The 26293-nt window shown below is 50.4% G+C and overlaps 2 protein-coding genes across 6 annotated transcripts in view; both read left to right on the forward strand.

Moving 5' to 3' along the window:
* Positions 1 to 26293, forward strand: part of EIF2AK1 (eukaryotic translation initiation factor 2 alpha kinase 1) — a 293498-nt gene that overhangs the window by 106042 nt on the left and 161163 nt on the right. The window lies entirely within an intron of this gene.
* CYTH3 (cytohesin 3) overlaps positions 1 to 26293 on the forward strand; it is a 101691-nt gene that overhangs the window by 21519 nt on the left and 53879 nt on the right. Inside the window, exon 1 of one of the 5 annotated variants that reach the window (XR_014840065.1) lies at positions 8838 to 9136. The exons of the other annotated variants lie outside the window; for them this stretch is intronic. The gene's annotated coding sequence lies outside the window, so the exon portion shown is untranslated. Of the gene's footprint in view, positions 1 to 8837; positions 9137 to 26293 lie in introns of those variants that run through there. 5 annotated transcript variants of the gene reach the window in all.

Below are 26293 nucleotides of genomic sequence, written 5' to 3' on the forward strand. Positions count from 1 at the left end.
GTTCTTGAGCCAGGGAGCGAACCTGAACCACAGCCCTGACCTGGGGTTTTGTGCATTTCACATCACTGAGGGCAGAAAAACGTAAAGCAGTCTGATCTCGGATAAGGTCCTGTCAGATGGAAGCATGGACCGTGGTCCCGTTTAGTTTTTGTCACTGGGGTTTTTTGTTTTTTTTTTTTGTTTTTTTTTTTTGTCTTTTGTCTTTTTGTCTTTTGTTGTTGTTGTTGTTGCTATTTCTTGGGCCGCTCCCGTGGCATATGGAGGTTCCCAGGCTAGGGGTCGAATCGGAGCTGTAGCCACCGGCCTACGCCAGAGCCACAGCAATGCAGGATCCGAGCCGCGTCTGCAACCTACACCACAGCTCACGGCAACGCCGGATCGTTAACCCACTGAGCAAGGGCAGGGACCGAACCCGCCACCTCATGGTTCCTAGTCGGATTCGTTAACCACTGCGCCACGACGGGAACTCCGTCACTGGGTTTTTGAATTTATTTAGATGATTACCTCTGATAATAAGATAAAGATAATTAAAAGATACTTTGCAGAATCTTGAAGAAGACGCAAACGCCTCGTTGGGGGGGAAGGGCTTCGTGGGAGCTGATCCGTTTTGTGAAATGTTTTTCTTAGAAATTGAGGTCCCCAAACCACTGGGAGATAGGTTTGCACAGATCTTCTGGAACGTCTGAGAGGCAGGAGGGCCTGAGGAGGAGAGCAGGTGGGAGGGGAGGGAGGAGACCAGGGTCTGGCGGGGTCTCGCACAGGTGCACCGTGTGAGGGCGGGGGGACCGAGCATCAGTGGCCCTCGGGGAGGAGCCAGCTTGGGCGGGACCCGAAACTTAGCATCTGGAACACCTTCTTTAAGAAGCATCATACAACATTGAGGCGAAAACTTGTTTAGAATGAAAAAGAGGTCACCACTTTGACGTTTTTAAAAAGCTTATAAAACCACAGATAAGTCAAAACCCCGAAAGCCCCCACCATTCATTTCTCTCCTTGGCACAATTTCCTTTCATTTTTGGTTGCCCACCCTAGCTGATGGAGAGCCTCTTCACGGGACAGTAATTTTGTATTTTGCTGTAAAAGGAATGGAAAGATGATCCAGTCTGTCCTCTAGAATGGCTGGATGAACATTTTAAATGATTGATAATTTGGGAACGTTTTTTCCCAAGATTTTGACCATCAGAGTTTTAAGTTTGTATTGTAATATATGATTTTTTTTTTGCCACTTTAAAGCTTTTACTAATCACCTTTCTTTCAGTTTTTGGTTTTAAATTTGACCAGGATACTTTGTTCACATCATATTTGAATTTTTGAACGATAACATGTTCTGAAAAAATATATACAAGATTATTTTAAAAGTAGTACCCCTGAAGTTCCCTTGTGGGGCAGTAAGTTAAGTCTCTGGCATTGTCACTACGGTGGCTCGGAGCCACTTCTGTGGCAAGGGTTCACTCCCTGGCCCGGGAACGTGCTTGTGCTGTGGGTGTGACCGAAAAATAAATAAAAAAATGAAAGTAATGCACCTGCACGTGCAGTTGAAATGCCGAAAACAGTTGTCACTACCAGGTTGCGTCGAGTTACATAGTTGAATCGTGACTTGTCGACGAGCAGGTTTGGGATTTTGTCACCCTGCAGCCGTTGTGAGTGCCGTCTTAGCTGTCAGGTCTGACGCTGCCACACTGCATCCGGACGAGATGCACCGGTTACGGCGTGACGCCCTGGGCTGCATCAGACACGCAGCTTCCCCGCAGACCCACCTGCTCGCTCGGGACTGCAGGTTTAGAACCTCTACACAGAGGCATTCTCATGCATCCCATTTTTCACCGTTAACGCCAAAGGGGAGAAAAAAAAGAAAACGGGGTGTATTTATAGGCTTACATAGTGTGGTCATCAAGCTTATGCCTAACGGAGAGCATTTCCATTCTGATTAGACTTCCGGGAGAATCCAGCCTTCTCTTTAAAAATTTATATATCCGACGGGAACCCTTTTCCACAGATGGCCCTTCAGTTCAAACCTCATTTCTCCTCCCCTAACTAAGCTCACCTTTGAGGTGTTGGGCCCTGGAAGACCTCGTCCTAGTAAAATAGCACCTCTGCCGTCCACCGCGGGCAGGTTGCCCTCGGGTGAGGCGCTGCAGGGCGCCTGGAGTCACTGGTCCATGCGCTCAGATGTATTCGGCAGAAGTGGCTGAAAGCCACATAAGTACATCCCACGGAACCCGAGCGAAACACGTCTTGGACTCAGGCTCCCCCTGCGGGTCCCTGATGCCTGCCCCTTAGACCCCAGCCTGCCAGGAGGGGAGGGGAGCAGCAGAGCCGTGTCTCGGCCCAGCCCGCCTGCGCCACTGCCACCGCCACCGTGCTCCTGTCCCGCGCTCCAGCTCCTGCGCTCCTTCGCTTCCTGGTCACTGCTGGCCGGGCCTCGGTCCAGGGGCAGCCTTTCAAGGTGTCTCCTCATCCCTGCTCTTCTCGCCATCAGCAGGTGCTTTCACGCCCAGAGCAGAGAATCCTGAACGTGCTCTAGTTCTCTGTTCCTTCTCAGGCCACACCGAGGGCCCAGGCTTGCTGGCTGGGCACGTCAGGAGGAGAAGCGACTTTTGAGCACCTCGAGTTGGGCCCTGGGGCGTCCCCGGGAGGCTCGGGGATCACCTCCGGGCCTGCAGGGACGGGGCCGAGGGAGGGCGAAGGTGGCTCCCACCTGGGTCCGGCTTGGTTCTTCCCGTGGCAGCCCCAGGGCGGTGCCCTCTGTCCACGCGGGATCCACAGCAGAGCAGGAGGGTGTCTGTTGAGCCTGCCCGAGAATTCCTCCTCCCTCTTTTTCTTTCTTTCGTTGGTTCTCTTTCTTTCCCTTCCTTTCTCTCTCTCTCTGGCCGCACCTGCAGCATGTGGACGTTCCTGGGCCAGAGAGGATCCCAGTCCCAGCTGCGCCCTAAAGCACAGCTGCCAGATCCTTCAACCCCCTGTGACGGGCCAGGGATCGAACACGCAGCGACCCGAGCCCGGGCGTTGCTGTAGTTGGGTTCTTCACCCACTGTGCCACAGCAGGAACTCCCAGAATTCCTTCTCTTCAGAGCTGCTGGCTCCGTTGCCGAGCTCACCGCCTGGGGCTGTCCTCGAACACCCGGAAGCCTGGGCCGGGCAGCTTCCTGTGCTCACGGGAAGGTAGCTTTCCTCCGTCCTCCTTCCTTTGGGGGAAGACATGTTTGGCGTGTCAGGGCACACACACGAGCCTGTCCTGCTTCTTAGAAATACTTCTTTTTTTTTTTTTTTTTTTTTTTGTCTTTTTGCTATTTCTTTGGGCCGCTCCCGTGGCATATGGAGGTTCCCAGGCTAGGGGTCGAATTGGAGCCGTAGCCACCGGCCTACGCCAGAGCCACAGCAACACAGGATCCGAGCCGCGTCTGCAACCTACCCCACAGCTCACGGCAACGCCGGATCCTTAACCCCCTGAGTGAGGCCAGGGATCGAACCCGCAACCTCATGGTTCCTAGTTGGATTCGTTAACCACTGCGCCACGACGGGAACTCCTTAGAAATATTTCTTTTGGTTTCTTGTTATGCTTACAATATTGATTCATGCAGTTAAAATGGAAAATGTAAGTTGTTATCACTGCTTTTTCTTACACTTTGGCCTTTTCGTTTAATTTCCCGGAAGTCACTCCATGGTGGTACACCCACACGCATGTTGGAACTCCTCCTCACTTGTTAAAAACAGCTGCATAGTATTTCCTTGTGTGGTTGTCCCGGTTTATTTAACCAGCACCTAATCTTTTGATATGTTGCAGTGAATATGCCCATTTTTGCAGATTTCTCTGAGAGAGAAATTTCTGGACGTGGGAGTCCAGATCCAAAAGAAATGTTGGTGACATGACCAGACTTCCCTCCACACCCATGTGCTGTTTCTGACTCCTGCCAGCCAGGTGGCAGAGAGCCTGGTCCCTGCAGCCTCATCGGCAGGATGCTGGCTGGCCATCTCGGGGGTTGTGACAGCCTGGTGGTGCAGAGGTGGCATCTTGGTGTGGTTTTGCTTTGCTTTCCTGTCCTTGTGCCCATGTGTCTGTTGGGTTACGAACTGGCCTTTTCCTCTTCAACTTCGAAGGTCCTTCTTTGTTAAGGGGGTTCGTGCCTACGAATTGCAGATGATACCTCTTTGCCATTTCGCCTGTGATTTTGCTTCTGACTGTTTGTTTGTTTTGTCTTGTTGCCCTGAAGATCTGTTTTCTGAATGCAGCCAGAGGCATTTGTTTTTTCTTTTGTGGCGTCTGCGTTTTGAGTCATACTTGGAGATGACTTCTCCATTCCACGATTATAAAAGAATGTTGTCTGTTTTATTTTACGGGTTCCCTTTCTATTCTTAAGCCTTTGAACTCCTTGGAGTTGGTTTTGATGCATGGGGTGAGGTATACATACAGCTTTATCTTTTTTTTTTCCCAAGAGACTCTATTGTTCCAACACCGTTGATTAAAAAGTTCATCTTTCCCTTGCTGCCTTTGTCATAGACTAAATTTTCACCTGATTTGACCCTTTCTGGACATTCTCTTCTGTTCCATGAGACTCTTATGTAGATACTGCTTGGTTTTCCTTCCTCAGAGGCCATGCTACTTGAATGTTGCTTAGAGTTAGTTTCCTCCCCCTTCTTCTTTTTTTTTTTTTTTTTTTTGGTCTTTTTGCTATTTCTTTGGGCCGCTCCCGCGGCATATGGAGGTTCCCAGACTAGGGGTCTAAACGGAGCTGTAGCCGCCGGCCTACGCCAGAGCCACAGCAACGCGGGATCGTTAACCCACTGAGCAAGGGCAGGGACCAAACCCGCAACCTCATGGTTCCTAGTCGGATTCGTTAACCGCTGCGCCACGACGGGAACTCCTCCCTTCTTATTTTTCTTTTCAGAGTTTTCCCGGCCAATTTTGTTTGTTTTTCCTTATGATCTTTACTTCGTGGTAGCTTTGATTTGCATTTCTCTGATAATCAGGGATGTTGAGCGTTTTTCACGCGCTTATTGGCCTTCTGTCTACTTTGGAGAAATGTCTATTCAGGTCTTTTGCCCATTTTTCCATTGGATTGTTGGCTTTTTTGCTGTTGAGTTGTATACATTGTTTGTATATTTTAGGGATGAAGCCCTTGCCAGTTGCATCATTGGAAACTATTTTCTCCCATTCTCTAAGTTGTCTTTTTTTTTTTTTTTTTTTTTAAATGGTTGCCTTTGTGCTGTTCCATTGCAATTGAGGTATTTTTTCCATTTTATTTCCATTTTATTATCTAGTTATTGTTTGGATTTATGAAAGCTGTTGATTTCTGTATGGTTGCATCTCACTAGCTTACCAGATTATCTTACTGATTTTAGAAACGTAGCTTTTTGGTTGGGTCTCTTGGATTTTCTACTTCTGCAGTCATTTCTTTGGCAAGTGATAATTTTATCTCCTCCTTTCCAGTTTTTATTCTTGAGATTTTAGTCTCTTGTCCATTTGCATTGGCCCCGAGTTCTGTTGGAAAGTGTTCATTTTGAGACACTAGGGAGCCCTCCATATGGAGACAGTTTTGAAGCTTAGGAAAGAGAACAGGGCTGGGAATCACATTTGCAAGTCATGAACGGAGATGAGAGTTGAGACAGTGGGAGCCTGTGTATTTGCTGAAGGAGAACGTGCAGTGGGGGCAGGAAACAGAGCAGGGGACAGATCGGTGGCCGCTTGTGGGTGTTGATGGGCAGAGACCACAGAGGACAGGAAGGAAAGGCTGGCTGGCGTTCTGTCTTTCTTTTTTCTCCTTTTAAATAGATGTGATCTGGGGAGCGGTCTTAGATTCACAGCAGAATTGAGCAGGAGGTTCAGGGGTTGTTTGTATACCTGCCGCCTCCCCCCTCTGCTCTGGACAGCCCTCAGGGATGGTCCACCTGTTACTGCTCTTAAAACCGCCTGTCGACACATCACCCACTGGCCCCAGTTTACGTTCGGGTTTGCTCCCCGTGTCAGATCTTCTGTGCGTTGGGACAGATGTGTAATGAATGAGGTGGATCCATCCTAGTACCATACAAGATCGTTTCACCAAAGGGCTTTTCTTTTTAAATTTACTTTTGCTTGCTCAGTATGCTTGGCCATGTTGTAGGCTATTTACATTATGCTGCTGTTGGTATTTCTTTACAAAGCACAGCTGCCTCCATTAGCCTCTGCTGAACTGCATCTTGTCCATTAGCAGTCATTTCTTTAATCTTTCAGTATTTTTCCCTCAGCCCTTTTACTTGTTTTAAAACAGCGGTAAAGAGATTCTTTTGGTGGAAATTGTTTAAACAATTACCTGCAGGAAGGAATTATGCTTGAATGGGAGCCCGAGGGTGGTTTCTTTTGGTTACAAATGAAGCAGTTAAAATAGATATTAAGATTCACAGTGTTTCTCTGATTTTCTTGGAAGTGAATTTAAAAAGAAATTCTTTTAAAAAGAATACAACTAGGAGTTCCCTCTGTGGTGCAGCGGTTTAAGGATCTGGCATTGCTGCAGCTGTGGTGTAGGTGGCAGCTCCAGCTTGGATTCCATCCCTGGCCTGGGAGCTTCCATATGCCATGGGTGTGGCCAAAAATGAAGGAAAAAAAAATACAACTAACTCTTAAAACATTAATAGCCCACTCTTCCGGTTGGAACAAGGTTCTTAGCCATTTTCCTGGGTTCGAATGATGCTCAACCTCAGAAGGTTGTCTGAGATATTTAAGATGTATTGTCTTCTTTTTTTTTTTTTGGTTACACCCATGGCACATGAAAGTTCCTGGGCCAGGGATTGAACCTGTGCCGCCATAGAGACAGTGCTGGATCCTTAAACCACTGTGCCACATCGAGAAGTCCAAAAATGTATTTTCTTTTGTTAGAATGTTAGAATGAGTGAAAGCCTTGCTGTCTTTGCCTGAAGCCACCTGTATACCCACTGCTAATCTCAGCCAAACTGACGCCACCCTTAGACTCTTGCAGCGCCAGGTGAAGGCTTCTGTGCACGTAGCTAGACTCATGTTCTCTCTGGGGTTTGCCTCTCTTGCCACCCCCGGAAGTTGGCTGACTTTTGAGATTTAGGAAGAAATAAAGATAAGCTTATAAGTAGTCAGATTCCTGTGCACTGCTTGGACACATGAGTGGAAGCTTTTTTTGGGGGGGTGGTGCTTTTTAGGGCCACACCTGTGGCATATGGAGGTTCCCAGGCTAGGGGTTGAATCGGAGCTGCAGCTGCTGGTCTACGCCACAGCCACAGCAATGAGGCATCCAAGCCCCATCTACGACCTACACCACAGCTCACAGCAACACTGGATCCTTAACCCACTGAGCTGGGCCAAGGATTGAACCCATGTCCTCATGGATACTAGTCAAGTTTGTTAACCACTAAGCCACGATGGAAACTCCCCATGGGTGGAACTTTCTCACTGGCAGAAATTCTTGTGGGAATAAAAAGTGTGTTTTTGTTTTTATTTATTTATTTTGTCTTTTTGCTATTTCTTTGGGCCGCCCCTGCGGCATCTGGAGGTTCCCAGGCTAGGGGTCGAATCGGAGCTGTAGCCACCGGCCTACGCCAGAGCCACAGCAACGCGGGGTCCGAGCCGCATCTGCAGCCTACACCCCAGCTCACGGCAACGCCGGATGGTTAACCCACTGAGCAAGGGCAGGGACCGAAGCCGCAACCTCATGGTTCCTAGTCGGATTCGTTAACCACTGCGCCACGACAGGAACTCCTGTTTTTATGTTTTTTAATAGAAATCAGAGAACCATGTAGGTGAGAGGTGGGTGCTGCCTCTGCTCAGCTCATTTCATCAACAGATGTGGGTCATGTGTTTTCTGAGCCTCTGTTGCTGGGGACATGGGCTGTCCTGGGAAGAGCAGGCCCCCGGGGTTCTGCTGCACAGTGGAGGAGGGCACAGGGCACTCGGATCCTGAAGGAGCCTCCCGGCCTGGGGGCTTCACCACACGCTCTGTGTCAGAGGGGAAGTGACCGAGTTGGCGGTGGCAGGACGCCGCTCGCTGTCCTGTTCCTTGACTGCCGGCGGCGTCTGAGTTTTCATCTGTCAGGTGACCACGTGTGAGGCAGGGTGGCAGGCTGTGGGCGTGGCCGGCGTGGGGCGGAGCCAGGACACGTGGTGGCGGAGGCCCTTGGGCAGAAAGCGTCCTGACGGCGCGGGCACCAGCGCAGACGTGATGGGGTGCGTGGTAACCGAGCCTCGAGAAACGTGTAGCTTGTCCCCGGTGTGGCGAGGGACACCCCCGAGCTCAGCAGAGCCGCGTGGTGGGCTGGGAGCAAGGCGAGGCGAGGGGCCTGGGGGGCCATGGGCTGGGACGCGTCCCTTGGGACCAGATTAGAGGCACTCAGACGAGGCACGGGGGGCTCTCGCTCCTGCGCTGAGGGTGGGAAGGGCCCGTGGAAACGGAAGGCCTTCTTCACTGGCTTGGGCCGCGTCCCTTATTTTTCCAGCGCGTCCCTTGAGCCCTGTGATCGCCCATCTCGAGGAGGCCCGCCCTCTCCTGTGTGACGACCTCTTTGAGCCAGGGGTTCCTTGGTCCCGCCCTGCTCTGTTAGTTTGCACCGAACTCTCAGCTCTTCTTCGCTGAGCACAGCTGCTTGGCGGGGTCGCCAGGTCCCGCGCCCCCAGGGGGTTCCAGTCTTAAGTACAAGTTGTGCTGAAACCAGCCCCCCTCCTTGAGCGTCCGGGCCTTGAGGTTGAGCCTGAGTCATGCTTGCGTGTTGTCCTCCGCTTTGGGGCTTTTGGTGTCCTCTCCTGCCCCAGACCCGGGACACCCAGGGCGTCCTCTAACAGCGAGGCCCCGGGGCCTCTCTCCTCCTCCTCCTCCGAGAGGCTCCTTGGCCCGGCTGCAGATGGGACCAGGGGAATGTGAGTTCCTGGAAAGGCAGACCTTGCTCAGCACCCAGAAGGTACTTTGATTCTTCTCCCAGGGCCGCGAGTGTCCATGCTTGTCTGACGTTTGCATAGCTGGGAGGCTGACTCACGGAGCTGCGCGGCGGCTCTCCAAGGCGCGAAGGTTGGCCCTGCCCGGCTCCCGCTGCACGTAGCGCTGCACGTAGCGTGGTCAGGGCCCCTGAGTCGGGGCTGCAGGCGGGATGGTAACTCTGATCAGCTCGGTGATTCAGAAGGAGGACTGCGTAGTGCAAAGTCGAGGTCGGTAAGAAGGCCTTGAAATAGGGTAGGAACTGGGACCAGAGACGAAGAGGCGGGTGGACTACCTCAAACGGAAACTGGTTCCTGAGGTAGTGACAGGTTCTAGGATCTGGTGACCCCTTGGATATGGGCCAGAGTAACTCCAAGCGTGTCTAACTTGACCCAGAGTGAGGACTTGAATCCGGGCGGGGAATGGGACCGACAGGAGGGGTAGAGGTCAAGAGGATGGGTTCGTTTCTGGACACGGGCTGTTTCTGTAGGGTTTCCTGGAGCAGGGGTCTGGCAGCCAGTTGAATACAGTGCAGAAAGTAGCACCTCGGAGACAGTTGAGGTCGTGAAGGCGTTGAGGTGTCCAGAGAAGCTGGGGTGTGGCGGAGCACGTGGGTGCCTGGGGGACGGGGTTTTAGGAGCAGCACCACTGAAGGAGCTTGGCCAGAAAGGTCTGGGCTGCCTGGAGGCTGCAGTGGACGGAGAAGTGAGGGTGGAGGCGGTGACAAGTGGCTTCGGGTGACCAGAGGGAATCTTTGGGAAGACCCCGGGGAGGTGACCGGACCTGCAGGAAGTCTAGGAGCCACGCCCAGAAAGCTGAGGGCAGCGACAGGAAGCTGGGCCGGGGGAGCTGTCCTGGGGGAGCTGTGCCCCAGGCGGGCGGCCTGCTCAGGTTGCCCTCTGGCTGCTGCGGCGACTGTCACCACCGGGTCCTGGTGGCCGCTGGCACCGGTGAGGCGATCTCTACACGGTCCTTTTTTTTGGCAGGCCCTGCGCTCTTTCTTGGTGGTCTTAGAGGAAGATGAAATGGAGAGGGGGAGGCAGGGCTGCCAGGAGAGACCCGGGCCCCAGGCTGGGCAGCGAGAATCCGAGCGCTGGATCCCGGGCCTCTGGCCCCTCCTGCAGCTGCAGCTCCCGAGGCCTGCCTGCCTCTGGCTGCTGTTCTCCCAAGATCCGAGAACTGATTTGCCTCCGGTTTGTTTTAATTGTCAGGAATGTGCTTATGTCTGGGTTGGATTAAAGGGCGGTTGAGTTTATCCAGGATTGGCTCTGGCAGCGAGTCTGGAAGGGCTGGAAAGCAAGGGAAGGTTGGAAACAGTGCATCTCGAGGCAGGTCGGGGAGGTGAAACCTCGGGGGTGTGGAGAGACCAGGAGACAGGCAAGTTTTAGCCGCGGGTGCAGGCGGGGGCGAGAAAGCCCAGCGGCCAGATGGTTCCCGGTTAGGCTCAGAGGAACCTGAGGGTTAGGAGTCTGGAGCGGGACCGTGTTTTGAGGCTTTTCGGGGACAGCAGTGAGGTGTCCTCGCAGTGTTTGAACAGGGAGGTGATTCCTACCTTAGGCTCATAGCCTGTAAAGCCAGCACCGTCTCCCCCTCCGAAGGCCACAGATGGCTGGCTGTGCAGCAGCAGAGGGAAGGATGGCTGTGTCCCCGCCGGGCCGGAGGCAGAGCTGCCCCGCGGTCCGGCTCGGTGAAGACCCCGTGTGCAGCAGGTGTTAGCGGTGGACTTGGTGTGGGTGCGGTGTTTCTGTGGAGCGGCGAGGGCATCTGGGCAGGACCGTGACGCCCTTGAACTGTCCCGCCCGCCGTTCAGTCGCCTGCCCACACTTGGAGGTGGGAGAGGATGTGATGATGTGTTAGTTGCCGGTACCGGTTCCCTGGGGTAGGTTCCTGTTTGTCTCTGAATTGATGGGTCAGCATTGAAAGCAAAGAGCGTGTGCTCAAGGCAGTTGTATTTCTTACTGCAAATGGATAACCAGGCTGATTTGAAACATACATTTTTTGAGTGTGACTGTTGCGTACAAGGACCTGGGAGGTGGGCCGACTCCTGGCGCACAGACAGACCCCATCTCGATGTCATGTGAGCCGTGAGACGTTTCTCTCGTGCTGCAGAGCCCTCGAGTCTCTGCTCGGACCGTGTCCTTGCCTGGAAGCAGCTTCTCGTCAGCGCCCTGCGCCTCACCTGCCTGGCTCCGTGTCCAGGTCACCTCCTCCGCCCTCCCTGACCCTCAACCCGAGTTTCCTATCGTTCTGCCTTTCCCCTCTGCACCTTACTGAGGTTTTGTGATATGAATCATGTGTGTATGAGGGTGGGGTGGGGTGGGAGTTGGCGCTTTTCCTTACCGGCCGGGAAGGGTAAGCTGGGCAGCGGCTGTGGCTTTGTCGCTGTGCGTGGCCCCTGCTGCAGGCACAGCCCCTGCTCCAGAGCAGGTGTTGAGTAGGATTTGCTAAATGAATGGAAGCTAAGAAGAGGCCTAGAGAAGGGCCCCCAGGACCGGGCCTGGCACCCCGAGGGGCGAGGGGCAGCCCTGCCGAGGGCTGAGAGCAGCTGTCTGTGACCCGTGGCATGCCACATGTGACCTGCTCAGCCGCGGAGTAACGTCTTATTTTAAGGTGGAAATAGCGTTATCGATTTTCTTTTTCTTTTTTTTTCTGATCGTGAAAGTACAAGCTCCTAAAAGTTTTCAGAAAATTGCAAAGAAGAGACTGAAAAATCATCTCTCATTCTGTCATGATCACCATTTTGGTGTGTTCAACTTGACTTTTCTGTGAGTGAATATGTATATTTTTCAAAACGGGAGCCAAATTCTCTGTACCTAGGGTTTCCTCCCAGCCCTTCTCGTGTCATTACATGGCAGACATCCGTCAGCGTCGGCGAGAGCCACACTGTCATTGGTTGGCCGTGTGGCGTTGTCGTTGGCGTGCCAGCCGTGGCTCCTCTTGTGAACACAGGGTTTTTCGCCGTGGAAATTGCACGGTGAGAAACAGTCTTCAGATGGGGCTTGCAGGCCTCCGGGACTGCACTTCCCTTGAGCCTAGTGGCTGGTAGACTAGAATGCAGATTGGGATGGCGGGTGTTTATTTTTGACTGGGTCTGTCTCCTTGGGGTTTGCATTCGTCATCGATGCCCTCTGCAGATCCAGACACCACCAAGAAAGTACCCCCTGGCCCCCCAGTAGAATGGGAGTAGGTATTGTTAGTTTTAGGTGCCTGAGGCTCTGCTTTAAGGGGGAGAAACTCCTTGTAAGTGTCTAGGTGAAAGGTGTTAATAGTAGTTAATACAATAGTAGCAGCAGCAGCAAGAGTGCCACTGGTCAGTGGTTAATTGCGGCGTGCCAGCCGCTGCCCTAGCACTTGGAGGGGGCATCGTAGCTCCTTGCCGGTTCTCACAGCAGTCCTCGAGATAGGCCTGCCAGCCCCTCCGTGCAGACGAGGAATCTGAGACTTAACCAGATGCAGTAACTCGCACAGGCTCACACGGGAGGAGCTGAGCTGTGGCCCCTGGCCTGCCCGCGGCTGGGCTCCGCTTGGTGACCACGTGCGCCCCGCTCCGCGCGCCTCCCAGGAAAACGAGTGCTCCATGGCGGTAGCGAGGTACAGTTTCTTTATAAGCTAAACGAGGCATCATATTTTTAAAAATAGAAGCAGGCATGCTGTAACGTTTGGGGGAGTGTGTGTAAAATTAAGACGTGGCCGCTCTTACCGCCTTGGCGGCAGATGGTAGCACCCGGCTGAGACAGGTCGGTCAGGGCGCCCTGGTGCCCGGCTGCCTTCAGCCGGGTGTTTCCTCCTTGCACTCCCGCCTCTCTTTTTCTCTGGCTCCGTCAAGTTTCACCTCCTGTTCCTCCAGCCTGCACTCTTGCTGGACAGCTGCTAAACATCTGTTGCTCGGCGCTGAGACGTGCGGTGGGCGTGTGTACACGGTGGCTCCGTCTCCTGCTGGAATCCGCTCCCGGAGCCTTCAGAGCGAAGGGGCCGCGTGGCCCTGGGCAGCGTCTTGTGTCCTCGCTGTCCCCACAGCCGCAGGGGCTCTGCATGACCCATAAAGACGCCTCTCAGAACTGAGGGACCTTTTGCCGTCACAGGAGTAAGGAAAAGACCAAGACGAGGCGACGGAGGAGGAGGAAATCTATTTAAAAGGGCGGGTTTGACTCTCTGACGGCGCCTCCGGTGTTGGGCGTGAGGGGACCGTCTGTGGTCTGGGCCGAGGGGGTGGAGTGGGAGGCAGGTCTCGGGACAGCCCGGATCTCCAGCAGCTAAAATGTTAAGGTCGAGCCTGGCTCGGAGGCAGATAAAAGTTCCTTTGCCTCCTCTCCTTGCTTTAAAACTGTTCATTTTTAATTTTTAAGGTCATGTGCCGGGGGCGTTGGGGGACACACACTCACACACACACACACACACACACTCTTTGCTACCAGCCTGGCTCTTTCAGCCTAGCCTGACCCCTGAATCCTGCCTCCCACACAGCTTGCGAACTCGAGTCTTTGCTCACAAAGACTGCTCTCCAGCCCTTCTCCTCCCTCCGAAGTGCTCCGTGTTTGGCCCGAGCGTTTGGAACAGAGCTGGGCTATGGGGCATGTTCGTGAGTGTGCGCTGCTGTCCTGCGGGGCTGGAGCGTGAGCTCCAGAGCAGATGCGTGTGACCGCGGAGCTGCCCTCGAAGCCGTTCCCAGTGTGCCCTGTGATCTGTTGACGGTGCCTCTTTGGCACGGGGAAGAGGTGGCGGGCAGTGGTTCAAGAGAGGGAGAGGAACGGAGGCTCAGGAAGGCAGGTCCTTAGGCCTTTCCTCTGTGAGCCGGGGTGCGGCCCCGCCAAACCCTAAATCAGGCTGGAAAACAAGGGGAAGCTTCACGTGTCCCCAGTCATCGTTAATACATTTTTGTTTAAATAGGAGACGCTGAGTCAGAGTGAGCCCGAGCACCGATCCGCTCGTTGAAGTCTCCCACATTTTCCTGATTAAAGAAACAGACCCCGAAGCAAATCGGAGGCTCTTGTTTGCCGCAAAGTTAGCGTTTTTATATCCTGGTTCAGCCGAGGTCCCACTTGTTCACATTCACGGTGGAATTTTCTGCTGGGGGATCCTAACATTTTGAGGAACGTTTTCAATAAAGTTTATGAGATGTTTTCGTCTTGGAAGATGTGCAGAGACCCTGACAGCCCCCTCGGGTGGAGAACTACAGATTTACTGCTTACGGAGAACTTAGTTGATGGACATGCTTCCCTTTGCAAGCCCTGGGAAAACCTCCCCAGGCGCCTTTTTTTTTTTTTTTTTTTTAAATGGCTGTACTTGTGACATACAGAACGTTCTGGGGCCAGAGATTAAATCTGAGACGCAGCTACCAGCTACACCACAGCTACAGCAGCGCTAGATCCATGCTTGGACCTGAGGATTGAATGTAGTGACTTGAGCTGTTGCAGTCAGATTTTTTTTTTTTTTTTTGTCTTTTCAGAGCTACACCCACCGCATATGGAGGTTCCCAGGCTAGGGGTCCAGTCGGAGCTGCAGCTGTTGGCCTGCACCACAGCCACAGCCACGCCAGATCTGAGCCACGTCTGCGACCTACACCACAGCTCATGACAGCGCCCCCCCACTGAGCGAGGCCAGGGATCGAACCTGCCTCCTCACGGATGCTAGTCATGTTCATTAACTGCTGAGCCACGACGGGAACTCCTGCGGTCTGATTCTTAACCCGATGCGCCCCAGCGGCAATCGCGAACCTCCCCAGCCTTGTGCTTTGGAGGCAGCTGTCCGTGTGGGTGGCACCCGTCCTTGGTCCGTCTTTACTGGGAACGTTTCCAAGTCTAATGATTGTTGTAGGTTTCTGCCACAGACCCTTTGCTGAGGTTAAGAACTCTTTTATTTTTAGTTTACCACATTTTTTTTTTTTTTTTTTTTTTTTTTTAATCAGAAAGGGCTGTTGAATTTCACCAAACGCTGTTTTCCCCTATTTGAGACAGTCTTGTGTTTTTCATTAGGAGCCTTTCGGTACTATTGGACTTTTATTTTTAAAAAAGCTGTTTGCAGGAGTTCCCATCGTGGCTCAGCGGAAACGAATCCAACTAGGAACCATGAGGTGGAGGGTTTGATCCCTGGCCTTGCTCAGTGGGTTAAGGATCCGGCGTTGCCGTGAGCTGTGGTGTGGGTTACAGATGCGGCTCAGATCTGGCGTGGCTGTGGCTGTGGTGTAGGCCGGTGGCTACAGCTCCGATTCGACCCCTAGCCTGGGAACCTCCATGTCCCGAGGGTGTGGCCCTGAAAAGCAAAAAAAAAAAAAAAAAAAAAAAAACAAAAAAACCCAAAGAAACAAACAAAAAAACGAAACCACAGCCATTTGCACAGTGTATCTTCTCACCCGAGGCTTAGAGCTGCTTTGAAAAGCGGACTTCGTAGCTGTGTCACTACCTGAGTTTTTCCTTGAATTTGATTTCTCCTTCCCTCGGTGCCTGTCTCCTTTCCTGCGGTCCATTTTGAGGGGATTTCAGCACTTAGAGGCCAGTGCCTTCTTCTTTTCTCAGAAGCCTCGCCTCTCATTTCCTGGGTTTAAAGGCCGGGAGCATCACGCCTCTGCCAGGCTGCCCCTTGACCAGCCTCGGGGACTTGGAGAAGCCGCCCTCCTCGCCCAAGTTGTGCTCGCCCGTCAGGGACCTGAAGCCGGCGCGGTCCTGCCCGGCCCCTGGGAGACCCTGACTCTCAGTCAGAGCTTGGAATCGCGTCAGGAAACCCAGCAGCTCCGGCTGAGGTTTCAGGAGGTGACTGGAAAGTTCGCAGGACCTCCGCCACAGAGGAGCTGGAAGCATCTCTGGGCTTTCCGACCTCACCTTCCCTCCGGGACTGTGAGATAAAACCACATGCATTCCACCCCACTGGGCTGCTTTGCCCTAAAATAGCATGCCCCCCCCCCCATTAAACCCCTCGAGCATCCTGCCCTTTAGAAGTGTGTGAACGGGAAGTCGTCTGCCCGCGACTGCGCTGTGGTCCGGGCTTCCCGGCAGGGAGCGCTGGGGACCGTTGCAAGAGGGCTGGGGGTGTGGTGGGCGTGGGGGGATCTTCGGGTGGAGGCCTGTCCGCTCCTGCAGCCCCGAAGGCGGGAGCCAGTCACAGATCTGCTGCCTTTGACAACACACACCCTCTTGGGCGTTCCCTCGGGGCCTCCTGGTTGGTGGTTAGCGCTTTGGCCGCCGTGGCCAGGGTTTGGTCCCTGGCTGGGAACGGAGATCCCATGTCGAGCTGCTGCACGCTGTGGCCACACAAGTTTAAAAACAGAGGGAGGGACGGAGGGACAAGAACCAGCAGGACAGGAGGAACACCCCCTCTGCCGGAGGTGCAGTCTGTCAGCCAGTGACTCCGTGGACGATCTGAGCCACCTAGCGATGAACGTTTCAAAGGGACTTTTGTTTGGAGACAGATTCCTTTTTTTTTTTTTTTTTTTTTTTCTTTTTTACAAAGTGTTTTCAGCATGAATTTTCTCTGCCTTGAGTTTTTTGCAAGGTTCTTAGTGATGTGGGCCTACGTTTGGACAGTGTTTCTCACAGGGCGATTTCTGCAGGCAGTTCATTGGACTCATCTTGTTGGACACCATGGCATAAATAATACTAAATTGTCCTGCTTTCTCTTAAAATGCAAACTTTATGTATTTGTTTTGGCCGCACCTGTGGCATGTGGAAGTTCCTGTGCCAGGGATCGAATCTGAGCCACTGCATTAACAATGCCAGATGCTTGAGCTGTTGTGCCACAAGAGAACTCCAAATTCAGACCTTTCTTTCTTTCTTTTTTTTTTTAAGGGCCACACTCAAGGCATATGGAAATTCCCAGGCTAGGGCTCTAATCGGAGCTACAGCTGCCAGCCTACACCACAGCCACAGCAACATGGGATCCGAGCCTCGTCTGCGACCTGCACCACAGCTCACGGCAGCACCAGATCCTTCACCCACTGAGCGAGGCCAGGGATCGAACCTGCAACCTCATGGTTCCTAGTCAGATTTGTTTCCACTGCGCCATGACGGGAACTCCAAATTCAGACTTTCTTAGTATTAGACACTTTATTCCGTATAGGACAGGCTAATGGTTGCTTTGGAAAAAGTGCAGGAGTCACCGTTGTATGCCACACGTTGTGGTTTTTTCTGGTTCGTGTGGGGATACTAAGGGCAAATGAAAAACAGGCACGCGATGGCAGAGTAGACTCCAAATCAAAAGAGGCTGACTGAAAAACGTATGTTTATTGAGGTCCAGTTTATATCCCATAACATTCACCCACCTGAGGTGTACAATTCAGTGACTTTTCAGGAGACTCAGAGTCGTGCGGCCACCGCCCAGTCACTTGTAGAAGGTACGTCTCCATCGCTCAGACGAGGTCCCTCCGTCCTGTTTGCAGTCGGTCCTTGCTCCAGCCCTGCCACCGCGAGTCTGCTTTCCGGCTCCATGGATTGGCCTTTTTTTGGACATTGAACAGAAATGGAACGCTGCCGTTTGTGGTCCTTTGGAGCTGCCTTCTTCTGCCTAGCATTTCACGTTTCCCGTGTCCCTCTGTGTGGTGGCAGGTATTGGTACTGGTTTTCTTTTTGCGTTTTTTTTTTTTTTTTTTTTTCCTGAATGACATTCCATTTTGCGGCTGTACCACAGCCGCATCATCCTTGTGTTGGTTGATGGCCACTTGGACCCGTGAATAGTGCTCCCTGGACGCTCGCGTACAGGTGTCTGTTTGGCTACCTGCGGACGTTCTCCTGGGCTGGCTCCAGGGTGATTCTGTGTTCCACCGTCGGGAAACCGCTCGAGCCTGTTGCAGAGCGGCTGAGCTCGTGTACGTTCCCAGCCGCAACGTGCGAGCGTTGCAGTGTCTCCGCCTCCTTCCAACGCTTGTCACGAGCACCCTTGAAACATGTCGTCATAACCATCCTCCGTGGCATGAAGTACAGCCTCACCGTGGTTCGTCGTTGCGTGTCCTAGTGACTCACGTGTGGTTTGGGGTATTTGTGTATCTTCTTAGAGAAATGTCCCCTCCAGTCCTGTGTGTTTTTCACTTGGGCCGTCTTTGGGTTGCCGGCTCTTTACGTCTTCCTTAGACAGGTGATGTGCAGATACTTCCTCCCGCGCTGTGGGTCGTCTCCTCACTGTCTGGGTAACGTCCTCTAATACACGAAAGCTCTTGTTCGACCAAGTCCACTTTACCTTTTTCCTTTTGTTGCTTGTTCTCAGGTGGCCTCACCAAGAAGGTGTAGCAGCTACATCTGGGGTCATGACGAGTCACCCTTTCCTACTCTTGAGTTGAAAGGCTTTAGCTCTTGGATTTAGCGTATTCATCCTGCTTTGTTTTGTTTGAGGGCTGCACCGGCGGTATATGGAAGTTCCCAGGCTAGGGGTCCAGTTGGAGCTGTAGCTGCCGGCCGACACCACAGCCACAGAAACGCCAGATCCGAGCTGTGTCTGCCACCTACACCACAGCTCACGGCAACACCGGATCCTTAACCCACTGAGCGAGGCCAGGGATCGAACCTGCATCCTCATGGTTCCCAGTCGGATCCGTTAACCACTGCGCCATGACGGGAACTCCCCATTGATCTTTTTTGCCTGTTTTTGTACCAATACCGCACTGTTGTTATTTGAGCTTCAGTGACTCAAGCTTATTAATAATTTTCAGATAATCTCTGTCTTTAAGAAGCAGAGAGAACGTGCAGACTACTCTCTGTGTGATTTATGGGAGGAGAAGAGCGACGGCGTGATGGCTCTGAAGGAAGGTAGTTGTTGGAAGGGGATGGGGTTGGAGAGAGGCGGACACGTTTCCCGACTGATGGGAAGGGGTGGGTAGGAAGGACAAAGGTGAAAGGTGAAAGAGGGCGTGGCTCAGGGAGCAGGGAGGTGAATTGAAGTCAAGGGCATTGCCCTCTCATGTTCCGGAAGGTGCCCGCCTTTATCTGACTTGACACTGACTGTTTACTCCCCCGGGACTGTGAAACAGCGCTGGCTCATGGTGGTTTTTGTAATTTAAGTGTGGGGGTTTGAAAATTGAGGTAAATTTAAGCATCTGAGATTAAGTGGATGTGTGAAAGCCAGTCGTTCTTTCTCTGTTAGATCTCGCTGTTAGAACAGTTTTTGCTTTAATGGGTGCAGTGCAGTCTTTTGGGAGTGAGTTTTCCGTCTGTCTGTCTGTCTTTTTAGGGCCGCACCTGCGGCATACAGAGGTTCTCAGGCTAGGGGTCATAGGGGTCAAATCAGAGCTGCAGCTGCTGGTCTACGCCACAGCCACCACACCGCGGGAACCGAGCCACATCTGCAACCTACAGCACAGCTCAAGGCCAGGGATCAAACCTGCGTTTTCATGGTTCCTAGTCGGGTTTGTTACTGCTGAGCCAGGACAGGAACTCCCGAGTTTTCATTTTAAATAAGCTAAGAAGAATGGAGTTCCTGTCCTGGCTCAGTGGTTAACCAATCCGAATAGGAACCATGAGGTTGCGGGTTTAATCCCTAGCCTTGCTCAGTGGGTTAAGGATCTGGCGTTGCCGTGAGCTGTGGTGTAGGTTGCAGATGCGGCTCGGATCTGGCGTTGCTATGGCTCTGGCGTAGGCCAGCAGCTGTAGCTCCGATTCGACCCCTAGCCTGGGAACCTCCACAAGCCTAGAACTCAGCCCTAAAAAGCCAAAAAAAAAAAAAAACACAAAAAAACAAAACCAAAACTAAGGACTGAGATATATCGTGACTTAAGAAACTTTGTTTGGATATGAAAGGCATGTCTTGGTCCTATGATAGGAGATTTGATTTTGTCTTTATTGATCATGTCTTTACACAGTTTTTTTGAAAGGGCAGCATGGCGTTTTACCAGGTGCTAGATCGTGGGGTCAAGAGAAGTCGTACAGTGAGCTGAGACTTGTGAGAAAGTAAGTGGCACTGAAAATGGACCAGGCCACACGTGTGCAACCTGGATTCCAAGCTGCCTGTGCCGTCAGCGTCTGTAACGTGAATATTAATATCATCCCATTGAAATTCTTCGATGTTTCCTTTGCTCTGTCTGTGTCTTGGTGCACAGACATGTCCTGTGTCCTGGAAAGAAGAACCTGAAATGTTAACTGTGGTTACCTCTGTGGTTGTAACTGCTTTTTCTGTTGCTTCCTCTTTGCGTCTTCTGCATGAACGTGTGTTTTGGCTTTTAGTGTGTTAGAAAAATCATTTAAAAATGAGGGCCTGGGGGCAGAGTTGTTAATGAATGAGACTTACCTGCGTGGAAACTGAAAAGACAGTATTTGCCCCATTCACAGGTTTCGATGACTTGACTGCTGCTGTTATATGCCCGAGCCGCCCTTGCAGTTCCGGAGAATGAATTTGTGTATTCGTACCTCATCTCCGTATAAGTGGGGAAGTGAAATATCCCCACTTACTTTTGTTTGCTTCAAATCACAAGGGAGAAAATTACATGCGTATCAGAAAAGGCCACCAGCAAATGTTTGGTTCATGCTAACTTACTGATTCATGGACTGTTTTGAGCAGGCCAGCCTGCGTGGTGTGCAGAACTACTTTACAAAATGTGCCTTTCTCATATTCGCCGTGTTGTCGAATAAAAATTAACCATCACCCCCAAATGTGAAACATTTCTTTGCTATAATGAATTATCATGGTATATTGTGGAGTGGTCCGGATTAAGAGCTTGATAGTAACTCATGTCTGGGCTGCGTCTCCCCTAGATGGTAGCAGGTTGACGCGGCCTCCAGGTGGGTGGATACCGTCCCTGACGGGGAAGTGGGTGGGGGAGCCAGGCCCCGGCGTCACGCTGCACAGAGGGGATGCTTAGGTGTTAGCTGCGCGCTCCCGTCTGGGGGCACGTCTTTAGAATGAGCGAGCCCTGATGTTCCTTCCATGACTGTGGACCTTGGCAGTTCTGCCCTTGAAAGTCTGGCTGGTGTTTCACTGGTGCTCTGACCCCACCTCGTTCAGGGGCTGTGATGAGCCCTCCCAGTCCTCTGCTCTGGAGCCAAAGGCTCTTCTCCGTCCCCCTGCCAGTCTTCTGGGATGGCTCGCAGGACCCGTGTGCCAGGAGATCAGGGCTGTACCAGTTCCTTCTCTCTGGTCCCAAGGATATGGAAAATGCCTTGGTTTTCCCCTTAGGTTATGTCACTTTAAAAAAAACTTTTACTTTTGGGAGTTCCCACCGTGGCTCAGCAGTTAATGAACCTGACTAGCATCAACAAGGACGCAGGTTTGATTCCTGGCCTTGCTCAGTGGGTTGGGGATCCGGTGTTGCCGTGAGCTGTGGTGTAGGTCGCAGATGGGGCTCAGAACCCTCGTGGCTGTGGCTGTGGCATAGGTCAGTGGCTGCAGCTCTGATTCAGCCCCTAACCTGGGAACCTCCACATGCCGCGGGTGCAGCCCTAAAAAGACAAAAAACAAAAAAAACAAAAAAACCCCCTTTTACTTTTGGAGTAATTGTGAATTCACAGAAGGTTGTAGAAAGATGTCTCAGGCTCTCCCCCCATTTCCTCTGCTTGGCTGCATCTCACCTACCCGTAGGGTGCGGTGTCAGAAGCAGGCGATTGACGCGGGTACCACGTCTGCATCGTCTTATCATGGGTGCAGACTCCTGTCCCTCCTGCTGCAATCAGGATACAGAACTGTTCTGCCACCGCGAGCTCTCTCCTGCTACCCTTTTGTAATCAAGCTGCTGTTCACCCACAACCATCCTGCAGGCTTATGACTCTTCTGTCTTCCATCTCTATTATATTGTTATTTCAAAAGTGTTACAGAAATGAAATGATCCCGTATGTAACCTTTTGAGTTTGGCCTTTTTTTTTTTTTTTTTTTTTAAACCCACTCAGCATAATGCTCTTAAGATCCGTCCAGAGTCGTGTTATGAGTCGTTGATTGGTGTTTATTTCTAAGTCATATTCCATGGTAGGGATGAACCACAGTTTATTCCTCCGCCTCTTATAGGACCCTGGTGGTTCCCAGTTTTTAGGTATTACAGCTAAAGTTGCTCTGAACATTTGTGTACAAGTTTTTGTGTGGACGTAAATTTTCATTTCTTTGGGGGTAGTGCTGGGTCATATGGTAAGAGATTGCCAGACTTTTCCAGATGGCTGTGACAGTTTACATTCCCACTAGCCATGTAGGAGAGATCCAGATTCTCTACCCTGACTGGCCTTTGGTATGGTCACTTTTTTTTTCTTTTTTGGCCACCTCATGGCCTGTGGGCCAAGGATCAGATCCAAGCCACAGTTGCCACCTATACCACAGCTGCAGCAATGCCAGATCCATAACCCACTGTGCTGGGCAGGGGATGGAACCTGCCTCCCACCACCGGCCCCATTGGGCCACGTTAGGAACTCCTTGTCACTATTTCTTTGTCCTTTTTTTTTTTTTTTTTGATTTTCTAGGGCCACACCTGCGGCACATGGAGGATCCCAGGCTAGGGGTCTAATTGGGGCTGCAGCCACTGGCCTTCGCCACAGCCACAGAAAGGTGGGATCCGAGCCGCGTCTGCAACCTACACCACAGCTCATGGCAACGCCAGATCCTTAACCCACTGAGCGAGGCCAGGGATCGAACCCACAACCTCATGGTTCCTCGTTGGATGCATTAACCACTGAGCCATGATGGGAACTCCACTGTTTTTCATTTTAGCTTGTTTAGTATATATTTTTAATGCTGTTGACTGTCTCTTCTACTTACTTGCTATCTGTATATCCTCTTTGGTGAAATGTTTTTTTCATGTGTTTTCCCATTTTCTTTTTTCTTTTCTTTCTTTCTCTCTCTCTCTCTTTTTTTTTTTTTGGTCATGCCTGCAGCTTGTAGAAGTTCCCAGGCCAGGGATCTAACCTGAGCCACAGTGACAACCAGATCAGTTAACCCACTGAGCCATACAGGAACTCCTGTTGTGCCCATTTTCTTTTTTCTTTTTTAAAAAAGATTTTTATTTTTCTATTATAGTTGATTAACAGTGTTCTCTCAGTTTCTGCTCTACAGCAAAGTGACCCAGTCATTCATATATATATATATATATATAGACACACACACACATTCTTTTTCTCACATTTTCTAATTGGTTTGTTTGCTTTATACTGTTGACTTTTGGGAGTTCTTTGTAAATTCTAGGTATGAGTCTCTTATCAGACATGTGGCTTACAGGTATTTTCTCCCAGTCTGTAGCTTACCTTTTATCCTCTTTTTTTTTTTTTTTTGTCTTTTTGCATTTCTAGGGCCGCTCTGGCGGCATATGGAGGTTCCCAGGCTAGGGGTTGAATTGGAGCTGTAGCTGCCAGCCTACGCCAGAGCCACAGCCATGAAGGATCCGAGCCGCATCTGCGACCTACACCACAGCTTACGGCAATGCCAGATCCTTAACCCACTAAGCACAGCCAGGGACCGAACCTGCCACCTCATGGTTCCTAGTCGGATTCGTTAACCACTGCACCATGACGGGAACTCCCCTTTTATCCTCTTATCAGAGCTTTCTGCAGAGCAAAAGTTTTTAGTGATGATGAAGTTCAGTTTTTAAAAAATCATTTAAAAATGATTTTTAAAAAATGGTTATTGCTTTTGTTATCATGTCTAAGAACTTTTTATTAAGCCCTAGCTCCCAAAGCTTTTCTCTTACATTGTCTTCTAAAAGTCTTGTTGTTAAAAAAAAAAAAAATGCATATGTATATATATACACACACATATGTATGACTGAATCACTTTATAGCAGAAATTGGCACGACATTGTAAATCAACAATAGGCTAATAAAAAATTTTTAGTTTTACATTTGATATTTAAATCTATGATTCATTTGAACTAAATTTTTTTTTCTTTTGTCTTTTCAGGGCCATACCCATGGCATATGAGGTTCCCAGGCTAGGGGTCGAATCAGAGCTGTAGCCGCCGGCCTCCACCACGGCCATAGCCACACGGGGCCCTAGCCATGTCTGTGACCTCCACCACAGCTCACGGCAACCCTGGATCCTTAACCCGCTGAGCGAGGCCAAGGATCGAATCCACAACCTCACGGGTGCTATTCGGGGTCGTTAAACCGCTGAGCCACAATGGGAACCCCTGGACTTAATTTTTATGTAAAGTGTAAAGGTTAGGTCAAAGTTCATTATCTTGCATGTGGACATCAGTTATTCTAGACTGTTTATCAGAAAGACTGTCGTCCTCTGCCGAATTGCTGTTGTTCTTGTCCCAGATCAGTTGGGCTGCATGAGTGTAGGCTCTTCGGACATCTATGTTCTGAGTGATTCCTCCAACTTAAGCCTTTTTCCAGATTATTCCAGTTCCTTCGATTTGCCATATAAGGTTGAGAATAATCTTCGTCATACATATCTGTGAGAACTTCGCTGGGATTTTTGGTAGGAATCACATTAAACTTGTTCACTAATTTGAGGAGAAACGGCATCTTTGCTATGGTGAGTCTTCCAATCCATGAACATGGTATGTCTGCTTATTTCGCTTTTAAGTTTCATTCGTTAGTTTTTTGTATCTTTCAGTGTGCAAGTCCTGTACATGTTTTATTAGATTTATACCCAGGCAGTTTTTCTGTTTGTTTTTTGTCGTTGGTTTGGGGGTTTTTGGTTTGTGGTGTTTTTTTTTTTTTTTTTTTTTTTTTTGAGGGATGGTGTTACATTTTAAACTTTGGTCTTTGGGTGTTCACTGCTCGTATACAGAAACAATGACTTTTTTTATTCTGATCTTGTATTCTGCCGTTGTGTTGAACTCACTTGTGAGTGTTGGGGGGGGTGTTCTGTTATGTTTCGTAAGATTTTTCTATGTAAGTTACCATGTAGCCTGCAAATAGGGGTACTTTTATTTCTTCCTTGAGATCTCTGTGTAACAATTTTTAGACCAATAGTCATGAGAGATACTGAGTAGTAATTTACTTTGTACTGTCGTTGTCTCATTTTGGTATTAGGATAAAACTGACTTCATGACGTGAGATGGGAAATGCTCCCCCTTCTATTTTCTGGAAGAGTTAATGTAGAATTGGTGTTAATTCTTCTTCAAATGTTTAGTACAGTCCTTCAGTGAAAAAGTGTATATGCCTTTGGGAGTTTTAACTTGCAAATTCAATTTCCTTAGTTGTTATATGTTTATGAATTATCTGCATCATTCTGGGTGAGTGGTAGTAGTTTTGCCCTTAAAGGAATTGGTGCGTTTTATCTTAGTTGTTTGCAGTATTCTGTTGATGTTGTGGTCTCGTTTCATTCATCATATTGGTAACTTTTCTTTTCTCTTTTTATCATGTTAGAGGGTAGTCCTTTTTCTTTTGAAAGAACCAACTTTTTGTTTCATGGATATTTCTCTCTCTTTCTGGAAGTCTGGTGGACGGTGCAGCTATTTGAACTCTTCGTCATTGTTTTCAATGTCATTGATTCTGCCGTTTAATTTCTTCTTTCTGCTTGCTTTAGGTTTATTTTACTCTTCTTTAAAGTTTTTGAGAGGAAAACTTAGATTATTTAATTGATGCCTTTCCTCCTTTCTAATATAAACCATTTAGTGCTCTAAATTTCCCTTTTAGAACTGCCTTAGTGCCCTGCAAGTTTTGATATGCCGTATTTTCATTTTCACTCAGTTCAGTGAATGTTTTTGCATTTCCCTTGGGACCTTCCTATTTATCCTGTGGCTTCATTAGAAACGTGTTTAGTTTTTTGGTGTTGGGTGACTTTCCTGTTATCTTTCTGTTACTGACTTATTCTGCATCTGTGGCTCTGCACAGTTTGAAAATACGTCACCTGTGCTGGTGCCGCCAGAGGCTCGCAGGTGTAGCCGAGGGAGGGAAAGGAAGGGAGCGGGCGCAGCAGTCGCTGCCTCCAGGCAACTTCAGAGTCCGGCCAAGCAAGGAAGGCGTTTGAGTTTCAGGGCCTGGGAGGAATCCTCTGTGGCTCAGCGCTCCGTCCACACAGGCCTCGTTCCTTTTTCTCGAGGTTAGCACGTGTTTGCAGCCAAGTTTTATCAGCCTCTTTTCCTGTCTGTAGAATTGTTGGAGCCTGACAGCTTTCTTTCCTTTTATTCTCTCTTTTTCATACCCAGCTGGCTGTGTTTCTCCTGGTATAACCTTCTCAGAAACCTGTGGTCTATTTTGTTTGTTTTTTTCTTTTTTGGCTGTTCCCACAGCACGCAGAAGTTCCCAGGCCCAGGAATCGAACTGGTACCTCAGCGATGACCTGAGCCACAGCAGTGACGACCATGCTGGTCCTTAACCTGCTGCCCTGCCGGAGAACTCCTGTCTCTCTTGCAGGGATCCACGCTGCTAGCCAAGAGAGGCCTTCATAGGTCCTTCCTGTGTCGTCTCATCTCTATTCCTGGCTCCTGCTGAGGTGGTTGAAGAGATTAATGCGTGACAGGCTTAATGGCTTCAAAGAACCTTCTGTGTGAATACATACACTGTTCTTTAATTTCTTCCAAAGCATCAGTAAGACTTCAGCCAACCTCA

Source organism: Sus scrofa, chromosome 3 (genome assembly GCF_054392235.1).
Source record: "Sus scrofa isolate SSC_HxYL_T2T_F1_AM1 chromosome 3, Sscrofa_HxYL_maternal_Yorkshire_Landrace_v2.0, whole genome shotgun sequence".
NCBI lineage: Eukaryota > Metazoa > Chordata > Mammalia > Artiodactyla > Suidae > Sus > Sus scrofa.